Source organism: Rhinopithecus bieti, unplaced genomic scaffold (genome assembly GCF_001698545.2).
Source record: "Rhinopithecus bieti isolate Rb0 unplaced genomic scaffold, ASM169854v2 scaffold_23881, whole genome shotgun sequence".
NCBI classification, from domain to species: Eukaryota; Metazoa; Chordata; class Mammalia; order Primates; family Cercopithecidae; genus Rhinopithecus; species Rhinopithecus bieti.
This window is the reverse complement of record NW_016811421.1, coordinates 1,527,892-1,535,618: the sequence shown is the minus strand read 5'-3', so window position 1 is coordinate 1,535,618 and position 7,727 is coordinate 1,527,892. Positions and strand designations below refer to the sequence as shown.

Genomic DNA, 7,727 nt, shown 5'->3' with positions numbered 1-7,727 from the left:
GTGGAGAAGGGGTGGGAGCTGCTTGCCCCCCAGGAAAGTGGAAAAGGGGTGGGGGGTGCTTGCCCCCCAGGAAAGTAGAGAGAAAAGAGAGGGTAGAGACTAGGAGAGAAGGGATGGGGTGTGCTTGCCCCCCAGGAAAGTGGAGAAGGGGTGGGAGCTGCTTGCCCCCCAGGAAAGTGGAAAAGGGGTGGGGGGTGCTTGCCCCCCAGGAAAGTAGAGAGAAAAGAGAGGGTAGAGACTAGGAGAGAAGGGATGGGGTGTGCTTGCCCCCCAGGAAAGTGGAGAAGGGGTGGGAGCTGCTTGCCCCCCAGGAAAGTGGAAAAGGGGTGGGGGGTGCTTGCCCCCCAGGAAAGTAGAGAGAAAAGAGAGGGTAGAGACTAGGAGAGAAGGGATGGGGTGTGCTTGCCCCCCAGGAAAGTGGAGAAGGGGTTGGAGGTGCTTGCCCCCCAGGAAAGTGGAAAAGGGGTGGGAGGTGCTTGCCCCAGGAAAGTAGAAGAGGGGCAGAGACATGGAGAGAAGGGGTGGGGGGTGCTTGCTCCCTAGAAAAGCGATGCTTGCTGCTAAGCGTGAAGGATCAAGGCAGGCGTCCCCGTGGTGATCAGACACCTCTGAAACATGGGTGAATAATCCAGCAGGCATCTATGCAGTGATAAAACACCAAGGGAAGACTGTCTTCCAGAGTCCATGACTGGCGCTGGAGTTTTGGGTTCACAGATAAAACGCGTCTTCTCTGTTTCTATCAGAAAAGGCAAGGAACTGAAATTAAGAGAAGGGAGAGACTGAAGGATGATGCCAAGATTGAAGGGAGAAAGAGGTTGAGAGATAGTGAGAGAGGTTGGAGAAGGAGTAAAGAGAGGCCGCTTACCCGATTTAAAATTGGTGAGATGTTCCTTGGGCTGGTTGGTCTGAGGACCTGAGATTGTAGGTGGATCTTTCTCACAGAGCAAAGAGCAGGAGGACAGGGGATTGATCTCCCAAGGGAGGTCCTGCAATCCGAGTCATGACACCAAATGTCACTCGCGTCTGTGTGAAGAGACCACCAAATGGGGTTTGTGTGACCTATACAACTTCTTATTTCACCTGGGTGCAGGTGGGCTAAGTCTGAAAAGAGTCAGCTAAGGGAGATGGGGTGGGGCCATTTTATAGGATTTGGGTAGGTAGTAGAAAATTACAGTCAAAGGGAGTTGTTCTCCGGTGGGCAGGGGCAGGGGACACAAGGTGTTTAGTTGGGGAGCTTTTGAGCCAGGAGAAGAAATTTCACAGGTAATGTCATCAATTAAGGCAGGAACAGGCCATTTTCACTTCTTTTGTGATTCTTCAGTTACCTCAGGCCATCTGGATGTATACGTTCAGGTCACAGGGATATGATGGCTTAGTGTGGTCTCAGAGGCCTGGCAGAACCTATTGAAGATGCAAAAAATATTTGTGACTCTTGGAACAGTAACAAAAGTTGTTCTGACTTTTGTTTTCTGAACCTGAAATTGTGGGGCTTTTTAAAAAATAGAATTTCAACTTGAGACTTGTGCAACTTGATTTTAACTTGATTGCGAAGCATCTGTATAGCTTATGTTGCATGTCCAGTTTATGACTTTGTATTATTGAAGTGTATTTAAAGCTTCAAATGATGAGACCATACATAATTTCATGGTGGGTAAATCCTTTTTTTTTCTTTTTGTTTGGTTTTAAGGAGTGGAGAGTTTAACAGGCCAGAAAGAAGGGAGAAGGCAGAAGGAAGAAGCTCCCCCATATAGAGATAAAGGGAGGGAGGCTCCAAAGCCAAGAGAAGGGAACCCCAAGTGTGGTAGACACCAGCCAGGTATATATGCAGAGGCTGGAGGAGGTGGTGTTCAATTTGCATAGGGCTCAGGGGATTGGTTTGACTAGGCACATCATTCACGTAGCTCATGAAAATCTGGCCCTCCCACCCTAGTCTTTTAGTATGCAAATGCATGGCGCCATGATCCACCCACGTGGGGATATGTGGGGTGGCCATGTTTCCAGGAACAGGTGGGGCAAAGGCAAGAAGGCTGTGGGAATCACAGTGTTTGCTGGCCTGGCTCTAAGAGCCTGGGCTTTACAAGAAACTTTTCCAGAGATGCTTTAAAAAATGAAAACTTTCCAAGGACCCCTTTTCCTCTCTGCCTAAAATAATTTCTTAATAACTCCTACAACATTCCTCCCTGTGGAGAATGCCATACTAACTGCTGTTAGAGGGTTTTGGGCAACAACTCCTTTGGCTACTCCTGCTGAAAAGGGGCATCAAATGGGGAACAGCAACTTGGGCTCCTCCTGGGGTTGATCTAAGGATCCTCAGAAGAATGACGTGTCCATGTGTGGTTCAGTTTGCAACACCATTTGCAGTTTGATTGCTTCTAGGTGAGAAGAAACAATTTGAGTTACAGTGTTGAGTATACAGGACCCAAATATCAATACAAGACGTATAAAAAGAGAGGGCTTAATAAAGGAGTTAACTAATTTCATAAAGAAGACTGGAATTTATTAAAGAAGGCAGCCACATGGGGCTGAATATGGTGTTTTCCCTGAGCCTGTCAATAATTTTGATTTGATCTTTACGTACCTGTAGATTTTTCTCTACTTTATGAGGTGTTAATCATCCCTAAACCCAATAAAAAGTGCTAGCAGATTCAGTGATAGTAAAATTTTCATGCTTCCTTGTCAGTAACTATTATTCCTGCTATAAGGATAATAATTAAGCAAAATACAAGAGAAATGGAAACTGTGTCCAATATTTCAGTTAGAAGGTGCTACTGTGTGTATTCCTATTGCAAACAGTAAAGTGAGTATACCACTTCCCACAAGTGTGGTGTAGTAGATAATTTCCATCTGAAATTGTACTTGCCAAAGTAATTTCCCTGTGGTGGTCTATGAAGCTTTAGTTTTATTTTCCTAAGCAAAGAAACCTCTGGGTTATGGGTACCCTACTTACTTTCATTACCTGGCAGAATTTGCAAGATAATTGCCCAGAACTAGTATATTGATACGGATTTTTACATTACCCATCCCTTTTTTTTTCTTCTGAGCTGCAGAAGATTACCACTTGAGTCACAGGAATAAGCAGGATTAGTTTAAAACGTAGGCAAAAAGCTTAAAACAATTAATGAGACTAGGATTTAATGACAAATGTTTGATAAGCTTTGGGACATAATTTTCTCTCCAGTTCTCATTTTGGTAAAACTAATTGTGAATGAACTTTATTCTTATACTTGGCCTGATTATTTGCATGAAGTGTTAGCAAGAATAGTTTTTCTACATAGATATTTCGGATTGGCTTTGATGAAACTCTGTTCCACAAGGAATCTTAGGTAAGACCTTTAAAACCGAGCCCAGCCATGGGTTTGTATCCTCAAATACCTGTAAGTTGGGTGATCCTCTCTTCTTGAGGTCCCAAGAAACTTGGAGCTTCCAGACCTGTTAGAAAGTGACATTCTTCACTGACCACAGGTTAGGAGCCCTGTGCGGGGACTGTGTAGACAAGGTATGATGCCAGTTCTCCCAGGGGCTTTTATTGGCTCTGCATGTCAAGCTTGATTCCTTAAAGGGAAACACACCCTTTCAGTCAAAGCCTTGGTAAAATAAACCAGTTTTTCTGACTGTGTCCTGTTGACAAAGAAAAATGGATTCTTACTGCACTAATGCAAACAACTATATTGCCATAAGTTAAGAGTACTTACAGGTAGTCTCCTAATAAGAGGAACCAGGTGGGGAAAAATGAACATTGTTACTCATGTCTGTATAAAGACCACCTGAGCAGGCTTAGTGTGATCAGCAAGGCTGTTTATTCACTTGGGTGCAAGTGGGCTGAGTCTGAGAAAGGAGTCAGTGAAGGATGGTGGGATTAGCTTTGGTTCTTACATTAGCATTGGTTCTTTGGGATAGGTGTTGGAGTCGTGAGCAGTTTTTTGTGGGCAAGGGATGGATGTTACCAAGTACATTCTCAAGGGCGGGGAGGATGTTACAAAGTACATTCACAAGGGCAGGAAGGAATGTTACAAAGTACATTCACAAGGGCTGGAGCCTGTATTGTCACAAGGGCAGGGAGGAATGTAACAAAGTACATTCATAAGGACAGGGAATATCACAAAGTACATTATCACAAAGGCGGGGGAATGTCACGATGGCTTGACCATGGTGCAGCCAGCTCAGAGGACCTTACAAACTTGCTCCAAATTTTGTTATTGTAGTATACCTTACTCAATTATTAAAGGCCATAGTTTAAAATAAGTTTCCTTGACTCTGAAAAACAAAACAAGGATCAACAATATTACTAGCAAAAGTTAAAAAGTTGCTTAAACTTTTTGAGTGCAGTCCACTTAGTTAACTCTTGTTTTGCTTGATATTTGTGAACATGTCAGTTCTTTAGAAGTCCCATACCTTCTTTCTCAATTTCAGTGTTACAGTCTTCAAAGCTATTAAAAACCAGCATTTGAGAACACCTGTTAATGTCCTTAATATAGCTTGATTATAAACTATCTTTTGAGAAGGAACAAAGCAGGACAACAATTTTCTGCAAATGACAAAATTTTCAGGATAGCTATGGTTAAAAACATGACTGATTAATTTATTTATTTCTGTGGTTTACAGTAACTTTACCCTTAATTGTGATTGATAGCATATACTTGGGCGTTAGAATTTTAGAAATCCCATACAATTTTGGAACGTGTATTAGTATTATTTACCGAAATATAATGTAAAGAAGATTGGACATCATTTTGACAATCTTATGTGACTAAACATGTCAAATAATCCTGTCTACCTTTTCTTTGAATGTTTGAGGGGCCCTCTGAGCCATCCAGAAACCCAGGCATCAGTAAGGACAATTTCCAGATTGGCATAAATTATTTTGCCAAAATGATGACTTAAAAGGCAAAAACCTTTCATTAGCCTTTACTATGAGATGAAAATTTTGTTTAAAGCCAAATTTTACACTTGCATTAGTTTACTGATGTTAACCCCAATTAGGTTAAATGAAACCTTATAGATTATTTCATCTAATTTTAACCAATTTGACCATGAAGTAAAATCTTTACAAACCTTTCACAACCTTTTTACTAAAGGGCAGATTGTGCCTTAAGACCTTTTTGCTATGCTTTGATTTCAGTGCTTAATTTATGAAAACAACATATAAATATAATGGGAGAAGACACTGTAGTGCTTCTACTGTGCATTTCATTGCAAAGCAACCCAAAGCCAATTGGCTTATTTTGTAATCAGGCCATCCCTGATGGGAGTCTCATCTCCCATTGCGGGGTGAGGATGTCTCCTTATCTTCCAGGTGGCCAAGAGCATACTTTTCTAATTTATAACTATAATTTATAACTACTATTAGCCATCCCTTACAGTGTATTTTCTACCTAGTTGTTACACACCAAAGCTTTTCATAATGTGAAGTAATTTGATACCCCCCCAAACTTAAAACACAATAGATAACACAATGCAAAACAGAATAGAGCCTTTGATTTTGAGAGGGATCCATCTCCTTTTAATTTCTGGGATTTCATGAGGAAAAAAAGGGTTTTTTTCCCCAAAACGGGGTCTGTGGCATCTCATTTTCCCCAAGGAGTTCCATGCTACCAAAAGTTATCTTAGGACCTCTCATGCGTGTATTAAGAGAAAATGGAGAAAAATAATTCAGTCGACTGAGGAGAGCCTTTTCCAGAAAATAAGATCCAAGAAGAGAAAACATAAAAGCCTTTTAAATATACCTATAACTTGAATATCCACTTTTAATTAAGCTGAGCACTCTTTAAGGAAATCCTTTTAAATCCCCTGTTACTTGACTTTAGCCATGCCAAGCATTTAAGATTTTCAGCTTTAGAACTTTTGAAAGTAACCTCATGGTGAAACCAGCAAGCCTTAATCAGGTTTTGACTCAACTGAGTGTGTACAAAGTATTTTCAAAATTGTGACTGAGACAGTGAAAGAGATCCAACCCAAACAACTCCACTTTGTTTCCAGCCCCCAAGCTGTCCTTGCCCATCCCTCAGGGGCAAGGAGGAGCCGAGTTTACATTCTACAGTCGAAAACAAAGATGATAATAGCTTCCCATGATATACTTCCCTCTTGCCTGGGGACTGGACCTGAAACTAACCACAAGATTAGAAACCATGGCCCAGGAGCCATGCAGCTGGAGGCTACAAGATTTTGACCCTCCCTAAACTGCTCTCAAAGTCAGGCTTAAGATATTTTGTAAACCCTGCCCTTGATGGATCAGCTGGTACCATCCAGATTGACTAACTGGATTATCTGATTTTGTGGCCCTCACCCAGGAACTGACTTAGCACAAGAAGACAGCCACCATTGTAAAATGGTGGAGACTAAAACAAAGTATTGCCACGTGGTTGCAGATGATGTTCCCAAGCACATGAAATGAGATGGAGGCTGTAACCAAGCTTGCCACCGACTGCTTTGCTGGACTGGCTTGAACAGCAGGCTTATGGAGTCCTGGGCCTGCATCCTAACCTAAGGTACCCTTTCTTTGACAGAACCATACAGAAAGACATGCAAAGCACACCACATTGTTTATAGCATAAGACCAACCTCACAAATACTTCTTCATTAATTATAAATTTACAGAGAATATAAACAATGATCCTTATTATCCCTTTTGCCAGTTTGCACAGGGAGAGAAAAGCCAAAAGCCCAGTTGGTAAGACATTTTTACACTTTTGCCAGCATATCAGGCTTCTCGGTTCCCTTCCCCAGCTTAACTTTAAGCCAAGCGTTTTAAGGTTTGGAAAATTAACCTTTTTCAGGTTGGAAGAACATTATGAAAGAGACAGAAGCCATGTTAAACCATGAAAAAAGGAAAAACACTAGAAAGGAATTCCAGTTAGGGTTTTCAAGAAGTATTGCCTCTCTTGCTATTGAGAATGGTGTTTCCTCTATTTCTTTGTCTTCCCTATTTTTTCTTTTCCCTTTTGGCGTACTATAGGAGATACATTGCTTATCTCCAAAATTCTCTTCTGCTTGCAGAGCTGCCTGTTTAAGCTGCAGTGACGGCTTGACTTAGCAGCAATATAACATCCTCCCGTGTGAGGTTAAATACCTGAGTTAAATTTTGGAAAGCTTCTGTATACCTATTAGGATTGTTAGAAAATCAGTCTAAATCTCCTTTTACTTGTGTAAAGTCCTGCAATGAGCAGGGAACTTGAAGGTGCCACCAAATAAGGGGGACCCTCAGATGATTTCCCTGAAAGTTACTTTTTTTTTAAATTTTGGGGAACTATTTTCCCTGGGCTTGCCCAGTATGGTTGCTGAAAGATCTGAGTTGATCTTAAAACACTTGCAGGGGTTTAGTAGAAATGCCATGCTCTTGTGCAAAAGAAAATGAGTTGCTTTCTTTAAAGTTCTGAGGTTAAGGAAGTTCCAGTGTTTCAGAGTGCACTCCAGAGGGGTGCAAGCTGAAGATAATTTATTACCCAGTTAGAAAAAGAAGCGAGAATAAAAGCGTTTTCTTAGTCTCCTTCCTTTCCGTATGACCCAGAGTGGAGGAGAAGACAGGGAGTATCCTCTGAATGTCTTACCTCCCTGGTTTCTGGATTCCGGCACTTTCTTAAATGTGCTCCCCTGTGGTTGTAGGCATGGTCCTCCAAGCCGTGGATCCGGTTGAACTAAGTGATGGGGCTAACCACGCGTACCCAAGCAGCCTTAGCTTATCTGCCTTGTGTGATTTCCCTTTGACTTCCTAGAACCAGTGTGATTTGCCT

At 41.9% G+C, this 7,727-nt stretch overlaps 1 protein-coding gene across 11 annotated transcripts in view; it reads left to right on the top strand.

Annotated features, from left to right (window-relative positions):
* C1GALT1 (core 1 synthase, glycoprotein-N-acetylgalactosamine 3-beta-galactosyltransferase 1) overlaps positions 1–7,727 on the top strand; it is an 85,875-nt gene that overhangs the window by 40,554 nt on the left and 37,594 nt on the right. For 4 of the 11 annotated variants that reach the window (XM_017893882.1, XM_017893886.1, XM_017893883.1 and 1 more), the window contains exon 2: positions 6,288–6,485. The exons of 6 other annotated variants lie outside the window; for them this stretch is intronic. The gene's annotated coding sequence lies outside the window, so the exon portion shown is untranslated. The remainder of the gene's footprint in view (positions 1–6,287; positions 6,486–7,727) is intronic. One more of the 11 variants, XM_017893887.1, reaches the window with a different exon arrangement.